We start from the raw sequence: 15,606 nt of genomic DNA on the forward strand, positions 1-15,606 counted from the left end.
AGCAGACACATATAGAGGTATTTCCCTGTTCTCATTAAAAGCAAAGAATGCTTAATCTAACTGCCACTGCTTTCAGGCTGCTTCAACAACATGACTTATTACACTATACTTCAGATACGTGCTTTGAGGAGATAGAATTCTTATCTTTAGATGTGCTGATAGCACAAAGAAGCCTGGCTGACTTACTGAACAGCCCTATGCCTTTGATAATAGTATTTGCCTTTGCTGCTTTTGTGATTAGAAAATTTGCACAGGCACAAGGCCTGGGTCATTAAATTGAAGGATTAAATTTCTGACTCTGATTACGCTATGAAGTGCCAATCTTTGTACTGCAAAAGAAAGCACTTACTCGCAACCAAATAATATTTTCAATCCTCTCCTTCAGGCTTACCAGCCTCTCTTCCATCTTGTAACAAGCCTGATGTTCTCTGTAGACCTTTTGTGCTTCAGGACAATAATTTTGAGGAAAGCCCTTAACCAAGTCTTACAGATAATTCTCAAACTTCTATGAAGCGGAAAAAAAAAATACCAACACACACACCCCCCCAAAAAAAACAACCCCAAAAGCCCCACAGCCACTCCAACGAAGAGACAAAACCCATGGAGAAGGGGTCTGAGGGTTCATAAAGGTTTTGCACACACTTTTTCTGCCCTGAAAGAAACCCTCAGCAGATCTGGACTGACTCTGGAGCACACTTCATTCCTATAGCCATTAAAATTCCAGCCTGTGCTCTCCTCTGCCAAAACATTCAGAAGTTACTTGCCCTGCACTACCCCTTTCCAGAAGCATCAATACCTGTCCTCCTGCTCATCCTCGCAGGGAAACTCCCAGGCATTAGACAGACAACTCTTAGCTATAGCTTAATCAGGCATTTCTGCTGAGCCTGCAGTGCTCCCCAGCAGGCTGAAAACACAACCTGCGGGTCTCCACCACGCCTTTATGTTTGCCCATCAGTCAGTGAGAGACACAGATCCCCTGACAAACGCGAGCCAGTCCATCTCTCCCAGGGAGCGATGCTGGCGGGTGCGGGACAGCCCGTCTGCAGCACATGGCAGCATGTGGAGACACAGGAATTCTGTTTGGTTCAGCCACGTAGTTTGATGGAAACAAAGAAGCTGAAGGATTACTCTAAACGTGGTTTGAATCAGTGGGAGGAAGGCACAAGTACTGCAGCAAGAAAGAAAGAAAGAAAGAGCACAACAGAAAGATAAAGATCTGCTGGGTGCCTGTGCTGTAACTGGTGTCCTCCTCCACTGAGCAAATCCACCCGAGCAGTGCCTCTGAACTCACTGGACAAGATTCACAGCTCACAGAGCTGCCAATTTCAGTTGAGTCATGTGAATTCATCCCCACCAGCTCCTGCCCACCCCAGGAATCTGGGCGTTCCAGCCTTCTAACAGATGTCTGGACTGGCACAGGTTCTACTGGGTCTTTCTACAGTGCCTCAGAGGCAGGGAAAGTGTTAATCATGCAAGTATTGAACATTAATGCTATGCCTGACTTCCACAGAAATCCAAATCCTGGTACATATCTCCCATGTCAAATTCTTTATGTCTCCTCTGACCTTCCTTTAGCCAGCACAGAGCAGATGACTCTGGAAGCGTGAGGGCAGCCTGCAAAGGCAGCATCCTGGATATAGCCATCCATCAGCTTACAAGCACAGGACTGAAAACACTTTAACTGTTCATTCAGGCTATTTCTGAAATTATTAATCCTAGAAGATCACTATTAAAGTTCATCCAAACATGATTTGGTTTGCATCGCATGTTTGGCACGGATATTACTATATTAAGAGATCATTTTTTGGCGATTATACAGTATTTTGAATTTTAGAAGAACAAATAAAACATAATGCCACTTGAGACAGGTAAAAGTCTGGTTTTCTGTCTCTGACTACTCTGGGCTCCACAATGTGAGATTTCTTTCATTCCAGAAATCATTGGAATACAATGCTTAGTAGAGGTCATACATGAAATTGCTTACGCAGGCACTTACTTTCCTTCAAACTCCTAAAACCCCTTTTTGTCCTCAGTTCCTTCACCCTTCCATAGGAATCTCATTTCTCCATGTTTTTCCATGCAGTCTGGGGATTTCACTATTGCATCAGCCCTAAGTCTCACCCTAGTGAGCATCCAGCATACTTGAGGTGTAGACGGAGCAGCCACAAAATTCATTCCCAATTATTTCTTAGCAAGATGCTCTAAACAAAATGAAGTAAAATTGTGGTTTTCCTTTGTTGCATTATATTTCTTGCTTATGATTCTTCAGAACAGATACCTTGCCAACTGTTTCTGGATCAGAAAACTCTACAAACCTTTGCCCAGTTCAAATAGCTGGTTTCATAAAAGACAAAGGGAAACACAACCACATTGTGGTTTTCAATAGTAAAATGTAGTTAAATTGATGCTTGAACGAGAGTTAAACTTCAAGCTGAGCTTTACCACAGTCTTGGTGCTGCCTTCAAATTTATATCCATGCTTGAAGATTGTGGGCCAAAGCTTTGGCAAGTGTGAATTGGCCATCAGTGACTTGGCAGAAGATTTAGCTCTGCAGCTGCAAGGAGAGACCTCACCATTTTAAGACAGATAATAATTGCAAAGCTCACATTGTCCATGAGCAACTAGAACTCCTCTTCCTTAAAGTACACAAAGATATACTCATATAGAAAATAGTGATTTAATTCTGATAACTCCCCTGTGACAGGAGTGTCCAAACACTGATGATGTAGCAACTCAGTCAGGGCCCTACAACTACTGCATCTTAAAATCAAGAGGCCAAGTGTGTGTCACTCCCTGGAATGGGCACATATAAAGAGGAAACACTGCCCTTCTCAGGTGCATTCCCATGGGCCTTCATAATGGGAACAAAGGACAGTACTTTTAGACTTTTTCAGCTCCAAAGTTCAGGGGAACTAAAGGGAGCTCAACCATCTTACCCTAAACGCACAGCAGGGACACTCTGCTGCAGGAGCAGCGGATGGGTGTGGGATTTGGTGGTTAATACTGGAGGGACTTGGGAGCCCTCCAGGTTTACCAGCAGGACATGCTGCTTCTTGTCCCAGCGCCTTTGCCTTCTTTCATGCCAGCTATCTCAAACCTGTTTTGGAAACCTGAGCCTCTGTTGTGCGTAATCAGGTCAGGTTTCACTTGCAAACCTCTGTTCTTTCACCACAGTGTGTTTTTAACAACAGCTGAAGACTCAGGCAAACTGCAGAAGCCAAGGTGAGGGCCAGGCTTTCTTGGGGTGCTCATCCCCTGCAGCATCTCTGTGCAAGCCGTGGCAATGCCCACCCCTGCTAAGATGACTGGGCTTCAGTTTTCTCCTAACAGAGGAACCAGCACAAAGCACAAGTAATTCCACTAAAATAAGAACAGCACTAAAGACCATAAATGAAATAATGCAAAATTAAGAAGATTGCAAGGGAAAAAAGCAGCATCTAAAATGGACATACCCTGTCTTTATACAATGCTAAGAAAACTTGTGAAATAAATAGAGCACAGCCTGCAATTTGGCTGTCCTGAGACCTACCATTTTAAAGCTTTAGTTAGAAAGAAGCAATGATTCCAGTGCTGTTTGGATTACAGAAGATGCAAAGTTTTGTGCACATTCTGACGTATTTCTGCACTTTATATATATGGGAGATAAATTATGTGTGCAGCAACTAGTACAAATAAATGAACCAGAGCCAGAGCTCTTCTGGAGGGATTTCAGGGACAGCAGGCCAGGACTTACTTGGATTCTATTTCAAAACTTCCTGGAAAGAGAAGCCTCTCTGCACATCAAAAAAGCTGGAATAGAGTGAAAGCAGAAGCATCTCTTTGCATCAGTTAGCGTCAACCTTTAAAACCTTGCTTCCACACTCCCAGAAATTGCTGAGACCTTCGAAAGGTCACTGATGAATATTTTGGGAAAATGAAAGAGCTCCAGACCTTGGGGGGGAAAACAAAAAGAAAGCAGTACCTGTTGAAGTTGATGTGGTCCAGCATGACATCCTCAGGTGCTCTGCCATCTCACTGGATGATATAATCCTGCTCAAGCAGGAGGACAGGCTGGTGCTGCTGGAACACAGCTCCCTGTTCACGCCTTGCAGCTGCACGGGATGGGAAGGGAATGCTGCTCTGGCAATGCACAAGGTCAGGTTCTCAGGGCATCTGGCCTCGATATAAAGCTGAGGGTGAAAGGAAAATGGCAAACATATCCATTAAACCAGCCAGGGCAGCCATAACATGTGCATTTGATCATCGTTGCCTGTAAAGGATTTTTGCCAATGAAGAGTTCAGAACATTTGGAAAGTCACTGAAACATTTCCAGTTCAAATAAAAAGGTAAACCAGAAATAGCATCTGCAGCCATCCATGGAGACACCATGAAGTGAGATATGAGTTGTACAGTGCCGTAAAAACGTTCACTATTCAAAGTCTTTAGGGAGAAGGGTAATCAAGGAAGCATCACAAAGTAACTCTTTTTTTATGAATTCAAATAAGTCTGCTTTAAAAACAGGCTTATTCCATTGAAAATACAGAAAACTGAAGTTATTTCAGTGGGCTTTGGATTAGGTCCAGTTATCTAATAGAATCCACATCTTTGCTCTCAGATAGCAGACTAGGCTGAAATTCTGGGGGCTGAAACTCGATGTCCTGACTACATGACCTTATAGACTAAATACCAAGGTCCAAGGCTTCAGCAAAGCTCTTCATGCAGGGACTGAGAGATGCCTCTGACCTGTAGTTCAACTCTACAGACCAGCTACAAAACCACACTCCAGCTGAGTGCGTTTTCTGCCCTGCCATCAGTCAAGCAAAGCCAAATTCATGTGGCAAGCATTAGTTTTAAGGCATGACGCTCTGCTGCTTTCCAACATGTGAAATTCCAGTGCAGAAGGAGAATGCACAGCTAGTCATACAATTCCATCTCTGCACGCAGAGCTGTTGCAGGCAGCCTGTCATGTTCACTGAAGGGTTTCAGATGCACAAAGGACAGATGAGGACATCTATAATCCTGCTGCCTTCATTCTCCTACAGTGTAGAATAACACTCTTTGCATCAAGAACTTAAAACCTCCAACATAAAAATCCATGGTAGCTCAGAAATGTCTAAGCTTCTACATGAGCATCCATCCATCAAAATTATTTTTAAACTCAATTTGTGTCTTTGAGGTAGATCTAAATGGAAGCAGTAGTTTCTTATCAGATTTTAATTTCTTAAGGATACAAGTGTGGCCAAGACAAGCAGAGAGGTTGAGACTCCATCTATCAGGACATCTGCCTGCTAATGCAGGGCTCTCACATCTCCAGATCTGCTTATCTTCCTCTCATCTACACAAACAGAAAGCTCTGCAAAACCAGATTGTCTCTCACTGGTTTGTATGTGGGCTTATTTTAGTTAGGGATTCTAGCAAGTTCAGCCCCTAGTTCCAGTTTCATGCTCAGAAGGATCCCACAGTTGTGCCTGCTCCTGGGGTTGAGTTTGAGCTCCTAAGGATCTCCAGCAGATAGGCCATCTTTGCCTACCCCTCCCCTCACCCCTGGACCCAGCAGCCTCAATGCTGAATGCTTAAGTTAAACATTTGGGTCTCGTGCCAAAGGAACAGTCCAAAAGTGGTTGTGAATGTCTCTCAGATATTTAGTCCACTCCTCCTTTCACACCATTGCACTTCAATGATGAGAAGCTATTCTGAGTGGTGTCTGCAGGTACTAGAAGATTAAAGTGGATCCCAGAATGACATTAACATAAATTTTTCCTGATGGCTGATACTGTTGATCAAATAATTCACTCCAAACAATCTCTGAGCAGCAGCCTGTTTGCTCATTCTTGACGGATCAAGGAAGAATAAATTATTTGTACAGTCTGATTAAAAAGCCTTTTATATCTATGAAACCAAGAAGAAAAACTTATTTTGCATTCACATTCAAACCGTGATTGGAAAGCCAATAACACATAGTTCAATAAACCTCATTTCAATCTCACTTGGCCCCATCAGCATGGGGTAATGCTGAGGTCAGAGCAGGGGATCAGTCAGGTACATTCAGACCTGAAATCCCATCAGTGTATTAATTGTTCTCAATCCAAACAGCATTTTCTAAAAAAAACCAGTTGGAATGAACACTTATACTGCACTTACTACAAAATGAAATGCACCAATGAAAAGCCAAGGAAGGAAGGAGATGCTGTCAATGAGTCCCAAAGCTTCCTGTATTACAGACTACCAAAAACAAAAGATTCCTATGTACCTTAAGCTACTTGTGTAAAGACTGAAAAAACCAAAGCACACAGTGAGAGAGCTGTGCATGGCCAATACTGCTTGCTACTCTTATTAAAGAGTCCAAGGAAGTGCTGGCGGAATTTACAGAATGCTTCAATAAGATGATGAGGAAAGGAGATTTGTTGGTAGCATTTTCCTCCAGGTGTGTAGGGACTAAGCCACAAGTCTGACATTAAGGATAATGATCACAGCTGTTTGGAGAACGAAATGGGGATAAGTAGAACAAGGAAAAATGCCACATGTGCATTATAGAAATGTTGGTAAAAATACTTGTAAATTACTTGTAAAGTGTCATTTGGTCTCCTGCAATGATAAACAATGGCCACTGAGTGAATGCTCTCCAGAACTGCAGGACACCAAGAGTGTGATTTTCAGTCCCATGCAAATACAATAGTGTATCTGACAGATCTTTAAACATGTTTCTTACTAAAGGAGGTTACAGCCCTGACCAAAAAAACCAGATCCTATATGAAGAGACTGTTTTGCCCATGTGGAGCGTCACTAGATCAACAGGAATGAAAAATCCATCTTCCTTAGAACCACCATCTTAATTTTTGGTTACTTCTATCAAAATCTTTTAAAGAAAATGAGTCACAAAGAGATTTTAAAATAAGAGAAGTGGTGACAGCTTAATGTGGTTGGAGAAGAAGAGCTGGTTAAAACATTATAAATGTGAGCCTTCTAATTGCTTGGGTGGTTTAATGGACACAGATGTCATTTTAGCTGCTTGACACTTCACGCTGAAGAGATGTGTCAGATTTCCCCATGCTTACATGGCAATTTTCCCAAGTAGATTGTGAAACTGAGAAGATAAGTTCTTTACAATTCAGGGGGATCTGCTATTGAACTGGAGAGTGAGTATGAAGATGAGCAACATGCCAAGTATTGGAAATTACAATCTTGATTTCTGAGAAAAGGTTTTCTTGCTTTCTTGTTTCATTCCTGCTGCTTTTGTCCTGCAGTGCTGTCAGCTGTCAAGTTGGGGCAGAAAACCTTTAAAATGAGAAGATCAAAACATACCTTCTCCCTTTCTGGTTGAGTGACTGTTCAAAAAATGTCAGTGTTTTGGGGAAAACATTTTCTTGATGAAATTTCCAAGTAAAGACTTTAAAATTCTTGCAGAAAGAAAAATAAGTAGCCTTCTTTCTCTAGGACATGCTGGGATGGCACTGGCATCAGGAAAGCTACTGTGATTTTCGACTGGTGTACATCAGCGATCCAAACTGAAACTCTTTATCCAAATACAGACACCATGAACTGAAAAACATCTCACAGGCTTTTCCTTCTTCCCAGTCTGTGAGGTGCTGGTAATCCTCAAGCACCACAGACATCCTGAGACTGTATGGTTTTCCTGTGGCTAGAAAAGCACTGCTCACTCCCCCCTGCATCTCTTGCTTGCTTTACATTTAAGAGCATCACTACCAACACCAGCCACAGAGGCACCGAGTCCACAGAACCCACTGAAGAGGTGAAACCCAGAGATGCAGGACCAGCACAATTGCAAACATTCCCTGCAAGAACAGAGTTAACAAAAATGGACTAATTTCTGTTTCAGCCAACGGGGGTGAGGTAGTGACAAAGTGAACTGGTGTAAAATCAACAGCATTTCCTAGAGTATTTTAGAATTGCAAGGCATCAAATTTTTTAGTTCAAAACCAACACTAGTTTGGCTATGTGGCAGTCTCTTATGACTGTCTAACACCTTTTTAAGCTTATTAAAGAAAACAGCACACACTGCCAAAAACTCTGCTTATTTTAATAAAGACTAATACCAAAAAAGAGAAGTTTCACAGCCTCCCCTGATGAGTTGCTGTGAAGTCTGCAGGCAAACAGTAAATGCACAGCTTCAACTGCCCAGTGGAAACCAAGGCACTTGTCTTAAAATTCATATAAAAATCAGAAAAGGTTTAGGAATCCCATTTACATTTTAACAAGTATTGCAGGTGTCAGGGAGCCTCCAGTTCAGTGCCACTGGAAATCTCACACGCCTACATGGAGAGAACTATGAAGCCTCTCCCTACATTTTTCTTCCTTTATTGGCCTTTGCAGCAGATGCAAGTCAGGCTGATGGGACACCAAGGACCTCGGTGCCCTGATGATGAAGTCTGAGTGACTCAGAGACTGCCAGAAGATGTGGTGCTGACAGCTCTTGTGATTTCCCTGTGCCTTTCCCTCTATTTAGTGCTCCTCCTCAAAGCCTTGCTTTATTTACGTTACAACATGAGAGTTTCAGCCGTCATTAAAGAGCAAGGGGTTGGTCCTGTTTGGCCAACAACCCTACAGACTCCAGAATCGAGAAGGGAGGGCTAAAAGACCTGCTAGTTCTTGCCTAGAGAATTTCATCATTTTAAGGTGGTCCCAGAACCACAAGGCATTATTTAGTGCTCCCTGCTGAAGGAAGCCCTTGGACACCACAGGGGGAACGAGACATGGTGCTCCTGGAAGACACTGAGGAGGAAGGGCCATGAACCAACCACAGAGGGTGGGAATGTCAGCCTGAGCTGCCAGATTAAAACACCCTCAGGAAAGCCCATCCCCAGGATTTTTGGATCTAGAAACACTGCCAGAGGAATTGCTTTTCCCCAGGCGTTTCCTTTCTTGGGCAAATTGCATCCAGGAGAAGAGGAGCATGAAATGGGAATGAAAGAAACCAAGCAGAAAGGAATTAACTGTACTCTAGGCACTTAGCTCAGAAAGGATTTGCCTGCAATGTTAGCTGAAGGACTTGGATCTCAGTTTTCCATGCCAAGTAGCCCATCCCTAGACTGACTATCTTGGGCTCCACTCAGCAGTAACATAGGAGTCACTATTTCCTTCAGCTGAAAGGATATTTTCACCTGCTTGCACTCGGGAAGAATAAAAGTTCTTGTCTACCAGAGCTACACGAAAAGGAACAGAAAAACAGATTTTGTAATAAAGTTGTTAAGATCAAAGCAAACCACCCTTCTCCATAATCGGATTCACTCTTTTGGGCTTTTGATCTGAAGTATGACACTCAGAATTTAGCAGACAAACAAGTTACCAGCACCCAGGGTGCTGAGAATCAGAGTGAGGCTGAAATTCTCTAACAGTTATCCTCTTCAATTTAATCAAACCCTGCTGCACGAGACCAATTTCTTCTGCCCTGCACATACATATATTTCCCTCCCCAAAACCCATAAAGTGAAGCATTTAATATGACCTTTACTCATCCTGCTGGATGCTGATTAGTTGAAAAATGCTGGTAAGTAATGGATCCCAGAGAAGTAAATGTTTATGCTTGCCTAAACCTAGCCAAGGAAATCTTCTATGGTGGAAAAACTGTCTCACCATGTAGAGTGCCATAACCAGGAGGATATTAATAGAAATAAAAATATAAATGCCTACTTGTTTGCAACTCTGAATTTAACTGTTAGGTTGCCAGAGCAGGGATGATCATTTCTCTAGACACACAGAGCCAAACTAAGTGCCAAGGACAAAACCCTGTGTCAAAGGGACTGTTTCATAGGAGCCCAGTCCTGTTTCTGCCCAGCCAAAATACACCAGGGTTTTTAATTCTAGTGTTTAGATATTTAAATAGCAACTCCTGCTCTCTGCTGTGCAACTAAAGCAAATGCATCCAGGTTTTTTTAGCTTAAGGAGACATGCATACTCTATGTTTGACTGTGACATTCACTGCTGGGAAGGTTTAAGGCCATCCCTCAGCCAGTGATTTCTACGTGGGGAACAAGAAACAGATGTGAGTTTGCATCTCAACCACCCATTTCACCATCCTGAACACAAGTAGGATGTACCAGAATGTAGCATCTCCCATTGCTGAAACATAATCCACCAGAGCAATCCACCAGAGCCCCGTGATAGAGCGGACAAACGCCCGGAACAAGGAAACACCAAACTTCCCCTCAACTGAATTTCCCCTTGCGGCAAAATTTTACCAAATTAATTATTCACCCTTTGTGTGAGCAGTGCTGAGCAGCTTCACTGCACCCCCCTCTCACCGACAATCCGGGCTGGGCTGCCCCGCCCCGTTACCTGTGCGAGTTTCCCGGGACACATCGCCCCATCCCAGCGGGGGCCAGCGAGGCAGCCGGGATGCCACAGCAGGGCGTTGTCTGCTCTGCCTCTGAGGTGTCTGGACACCCTGACACTGAGCCATCCACACCATGGGAGATGGACATTTTGTCACCATCATTGTCGTTGTTTCCAAACCACTGGCCCGGCCTGCCAAAAAAAACTTTCAGTCCAAGCTAGTGGAGAAAATAAGGTGAAAAATCAGTGCTCAGCTCTACATAAGGACTTGGCTTTGCAGCATTTTGACAGTGATACAGATGGAACTAGGAAGCTCCATTGTCTGAGCAAAGAGTTTTGTTTTGGCTCTTCTGTTTAGAAAAAATGCCAGCTGTGTTGGTCCTCCCTCTCATTTCTTAATCCCAGGGGATATTTTCACAAAAATTAGACTTTTGGTTCTTTGGTTCTTTGAAGTGCACCCACACCACCATGTGTTGCTTGAAATCACACAGCAATAAACTGAATGGTGGCAAAAGAAGAGGATGACTGAAAGTGTAGGAAAGTACTGGATGATTATGAAATTTACTGAGGAATGTTAAAAAAGAAAAAAAAAGAAAGACTGGATATTTGGGTCATTTTCTCGTATCTTTTCAATGCCCATTTTAAGTGGTTCAGTGCCATTTTTTTCTAATTGTTTCTCCTACACCCCCATAAAACTTAGAGAAGTTTAAAATTCTCAGAATTGGCTCTCATGCATATTCCAATATATCTCATGAAGAATTTTTTTTTTTTAAGAAGGAGAAATAACAGGAAGAAGCATTATCCTCATTGTGCACAGCTCTGCTCTCAAGATTTTTCAGTAGCTAAGTAAAAATATCTGTCCTGATATGAGAATCCAGCAAAACAAGGAAACTGCAGATGTTCAGCAAAAAAAAAAGGATGGAATATTTTAATCTCTGCAGATGAAATTATTACAGGGTGTGAAGATGAAGTTCTGAAGTAATCAAGAAAATAATTACTCCAGGTCAAGCCCTCTGAATGAATCCAGCAGCAGCGTGCATAAAAGCAGACAGCATAAATAACAACTGGATCGTGCCGACCCAAAGGACTGTAATTTGTTCCATTTAGCCCAACTAATTTTAATTGGGCTGTGCACATGAGTAAGAATTAGGGTCAGCAGGATTAGGCTGCAAGTTTACTAAGGGCTTTAAAAGCTTTATTTTAACAATAATAAACAGAAGGGCTTAGGAGAATAGAAGGGTTATTGTGATTCTGAGTTAGATGGGAAGTCCATTGCCTCAAAAAAGAAAAAAAAACACCAAACCCTGCAGCAACCACTACTTGCAGAATAAAAGTCTTTATTCTTTTAAAATGAAATTAAAGCCTAGAACCATCTTTCTGCCACTTTCTTCTCTAAGTATGAATCTCATAAACAAATACTTGAAGAAATTTCCTTTAAAGGAGGCTCAAACATTTGGAAATTTAAGATGAATTTTTGAGCTTTTTTAAACCTTTTCTTGCTTCACCACACAAAGTTTTCCCCCAAAAGCCTACTTGGACTTGGCCTAGGAGGATCCAAAAAATTGGAGTTTTTTCCCTAGTTTTAATTGATAAAAGAGGAGATATTTAAAAATGTAAACACTGTGCTGCAGCTAAAAACTGCATTAGAAATAGTGTGTGATGGCACTTCTGGAGCTGCGTATGAAAACAGGCACTTCGCTGGGGAGGAGAACAAAGTCAGCTGCACTTCAAACCAAATGAAGGCACAGCCAGTACATCTTACATTTGATCAACACCCTCAGTGTTCCATCCAACAGCAGACAGTTTTGGTGCTAATTTTATTCTTATCTCTAGCATTCTCCTCTAAAAAGTCTGAAAGTCAGAATTAAAGTGGCACTGTTAATGAGCAGTGTCACTTCTCGTGTAAGCCTCAAGGTTACCTTACTTTGGTACACTGTGGGATAGGAGTGCAATTACAAAACAACAAAGAAGTTTGCAATTACAGCCATGGCAGTGTGTATTTTTTTCTAAGTGAACACACAGGAACAAAGACTCAGCTCCTCAGGTTTGTTCACGTGGAGCTAGGAATGGGCTAGAAGAGGGTGCAGAGACAGGTCATGTCTGGATACCACACTGCTATTCAGACACCTAATTTTCACTAAGTGTGGACTACCTCCAAGTGCTATGGTATAAAGGTTACTTGAGTTACCTGTCTGAAGCCTGACAGCATTCTGTACGTAACCCCTTAAGAATGTGCTAACTCAACCTATCCAAAGGCAGCACACCTAACACACCTGCAGGGAACCCTGACAACTGCAGTTTCTATTGTAAAAGATAATAAGGTACTGGAAATCATTGTAATAACTTGTAACTTTTTGTAAAATTCAAGTTCTGGGCACAAACTGGCAATAAAAGACATCTCACTGTACCACTGATATCATTTTAAGAAAACCGTTTTCATCCAGAGGGAATCTTTCTCTGTTTCACCACCCAAGGTCTCTGTTCCTCAGAGGCTTTTCCTCTGCTGGAGTGATGCAAACCCTCACCCTGCCAAGTTCCCTTTGGTCAGGAGTCTCTTTAAGGTTGGGACTGGTTTTTTTCTGCTCTCTATTTCAGGAAATAACAGACTTCAACTCAGTGTCTGCTTTTCTTTTTCCCATCATGAACTGTGTGTAAATGCGTGCTTTGATGCAGAAACCCAGCGCTAAAACAACACAGGCTAAACATAGCAAAGTCAACATCAGGAAGCGCCCATCTCTTAGCTAGGCTGGACTGCAATCCCATGGGAGCTGCTAGTCCATAGCCAGGAGTCAGTACTGGTCTGTGAGCTCTTCTGGGGATCACAAACCCACCCAACACAGACCACTGGGATTTCTTTGGCAGAAGCAATTCCTGAGATGCCCTAGAGCTAGAACAGGTAGGAGTGGCATAGGCTGGAATCCACCCTAAACTCCTGTCTGCAGGGACAAAAGAACCAGAGGGACTTTTAGTGGACACAGAGACACAGTGGATGTGAGCCAGGACAGTCTGGGAGGCTTCTGCACCTGCTGCAGGTGGCCTTGCCCATGCTCCTCACCTCACTCTGTCCCTCAGAGGGACAGAGGGGTGAATGAGTGGCTGTTTTATGACTAAAAAAAGATATGTCAGGTCTTAAGAAGCGATGCACCAGCGTGTAGACATGGCTTGGCTCTGGGCTGGGGCATCTTTGAGGTCTCCAAGTCCTCCTGGCTGACAGAACTACAGGAGACCACAACCATCAGTCATCCCTCAGCTGGGTTACAGCTTTGAAATGACTTTTCAGAAGTACTCTTTTCAAAACAAACAAACAAGCCCAGCAGTACTATTGCAATGGATAAATGCATAGATAACACGTGAGATTCAGCTTTGTCCGTGGATAGACAAGTAGAATCCTTTGTATGGAGTGCAATGTTTAGGTCTTCTTTCTGCTTCACTGTTATTTTTATGCTGGAATTAAACAAGACCTGACTGGCTTTGTTATTTTGTTGCCTAACCAATCTGCTGATTAGTCTGATTAATTACACAATTATCCTTCAGCATGACTAATAGTTTTGTCATCATTGTACAACTTGCAGTAATGTTTAATTTCTTCTTAAAGAACAACAGTAAAATGATTGTACTTTAGGGAATTAGTACTTAGCCATCCTTTAAAAACTAATAAAATGAAGCCTGGAGATGGAAAATTAATTAAAATGGTTGACAGGCTCTATCTTAACTAGGCAAAGATAAATTATCACACATAGCAATGAGCAAAAACAATAAAAAAATAAACTGTCTGTGGTCCTACAAGTCTGAAATCAGATGTAGCACATCTGGGTTCAACCCAGATAAAATAGAATCAAAGTGAAAATTGCTGGGATGCAGGTGCTTACAAATATACATGGTTTTTAAGCTGGTAAATACCAGCTGCAGAAGTTGGTATTTTCTTGGAAATATACAAATAATAAATAATTATTGGGATTGTGTCATTAGGGTTTGGTTGGGTTTGGGGATTTTTTTGTAATAGGCTTACACTCCAGTGGCAAAATTTGCTTTGCAGAATTATTTAGGAAATATTCTGACCATTTTTACTTTGAAAACCTTAGCTCTTAAAGGTGTTGCAGTAAAACTGCCTCTCAAACAGAAAATGCTGCAGATTTAACAGGCTCATTGGCATCAAATGTTGTGACTGTATTAAAGAGCTGCATTTTCAGCCATTCAGGGTATAATCATCCTTTTGCTAATGTGCACAGATATCACCTGTCTGAAACCATTCTGGAGGACAGTCCTACATTACTTGAGGAAATTTTCCACTCTTCCACTCCACTGATGAAACTTTCTTTTCTCTAAGCTCCCCTCCCCAGTTCCAGGTTGATTTTCTTGTTAATGTTCCCCATGACGATCTTACAGCCATTTCCCCAAGGGAACACATGAAGAAGGTACAGCAAATTACCCCTTATTCTTGTTCCAGAGGTCCATAACACATCTAAGGTAACTAAGATCTCCTCACCAAATGCACAGAGACTGTGTTTTCCTTAGAGGAGCAGTCAAGTGACTGCAATCAACGTCATCCTTTCATGAAACACCTCCTGGTTGTTGGTCTAAAGTGTACCAGAGGGGACAGATAAACTCTCTGCTTGCCAGAGGGAGTGACATTGGTCAATCTCAGAGCAATGGAAATTTTCCTCAAGATAAAACCAAACCTCAAGCCAAAGTTACTACAGTTCACGGACATCCTAACAACTACAGACCTTGTTTGAAAAAAGCTAAGGAGAGGTCATGAGTGCTGGGAGAGAGCCAGGTGGAATCCATCATTTTCCAAGCCAAGTGTCCAGAGTCATGATCCCTGCAGGAACCCAGGACAAGGACTGGAATTGCTCAGCATCCTACAGCTTCTGCCAAGGCAGAGATACAGAGGCCCATTCTGTTGTCACAGCTCAAGGGAAGTCCCTGTTGTGCTCAACAGGAATTTCACAGCTGATCTCAGAAACTGGGTCATGGCTTTGCTTCTCAGTGCATTTGCTATTTCTGTAGGATTGTTTTGCAGCTTGCTGGCTCCTGATATCCTCTGTGTGACCCTCTCAGCCTCTGAGGCCAGGTCCTCAGCAGGCCCTCAACAGCTGGCAATGCTGTACCACCTAAAGTTGTGTTCTGGGTCTTCTGGTTACAAAGTGAAACTTTTCTCCAATGCAGATTTCTTTGTGTATGTCTGCCCAGGCATAAGATATCATCCCATTTGATATAAAAACCCTTCATTACTAAGAAGAAAAGTGTTTCAAAACGAATTGATGGCATGCACCAATGTAATACACACCACTGCTTGGAAATCCTGCTCTAGGATAGATCACTGCTAAAAACTTC

The 15,606-nt window shown here is 42.5% G+C and overlaps 1 protein-coding gene and 1 pseudogene across 1 annotated transcript in view; both read right to left on the reverse strand.

Annotated features, from left to right (window-relative positions):
- CEMIP (cell migration inducing hyaluronidase 1) overlaps nucleotides 1-15,606 on the reverse strand; it is a 104,962-nt gene that overhangs the window by 72,891 nt on the left and 16,465 nt on the right. The gene's annotated exons all lie outside the window — the stretch shown is intronic.
- Nucleotides 1-15,606, reverse strand: part of LOC116450556 — a 49,690-nt pseudogene that overhangs the window by 15,743 nt on the left and 18,341 nt on the right.

The sequence above is a fragment of the Corvus moneduloides genome, chromosome 13, assembly GCF_009650955.1.
Source record: "Corvus moneduloides isolate bCorMon1 chromosome 13, bCorMon1.pri, whole genome shotgun sequence".
Taxonomy (NCBI): Eukaryota; Metazoa; Chordata; class Aves; order Passeriformes; family Corvidae; genus Corvus; species Corvus moneduloides.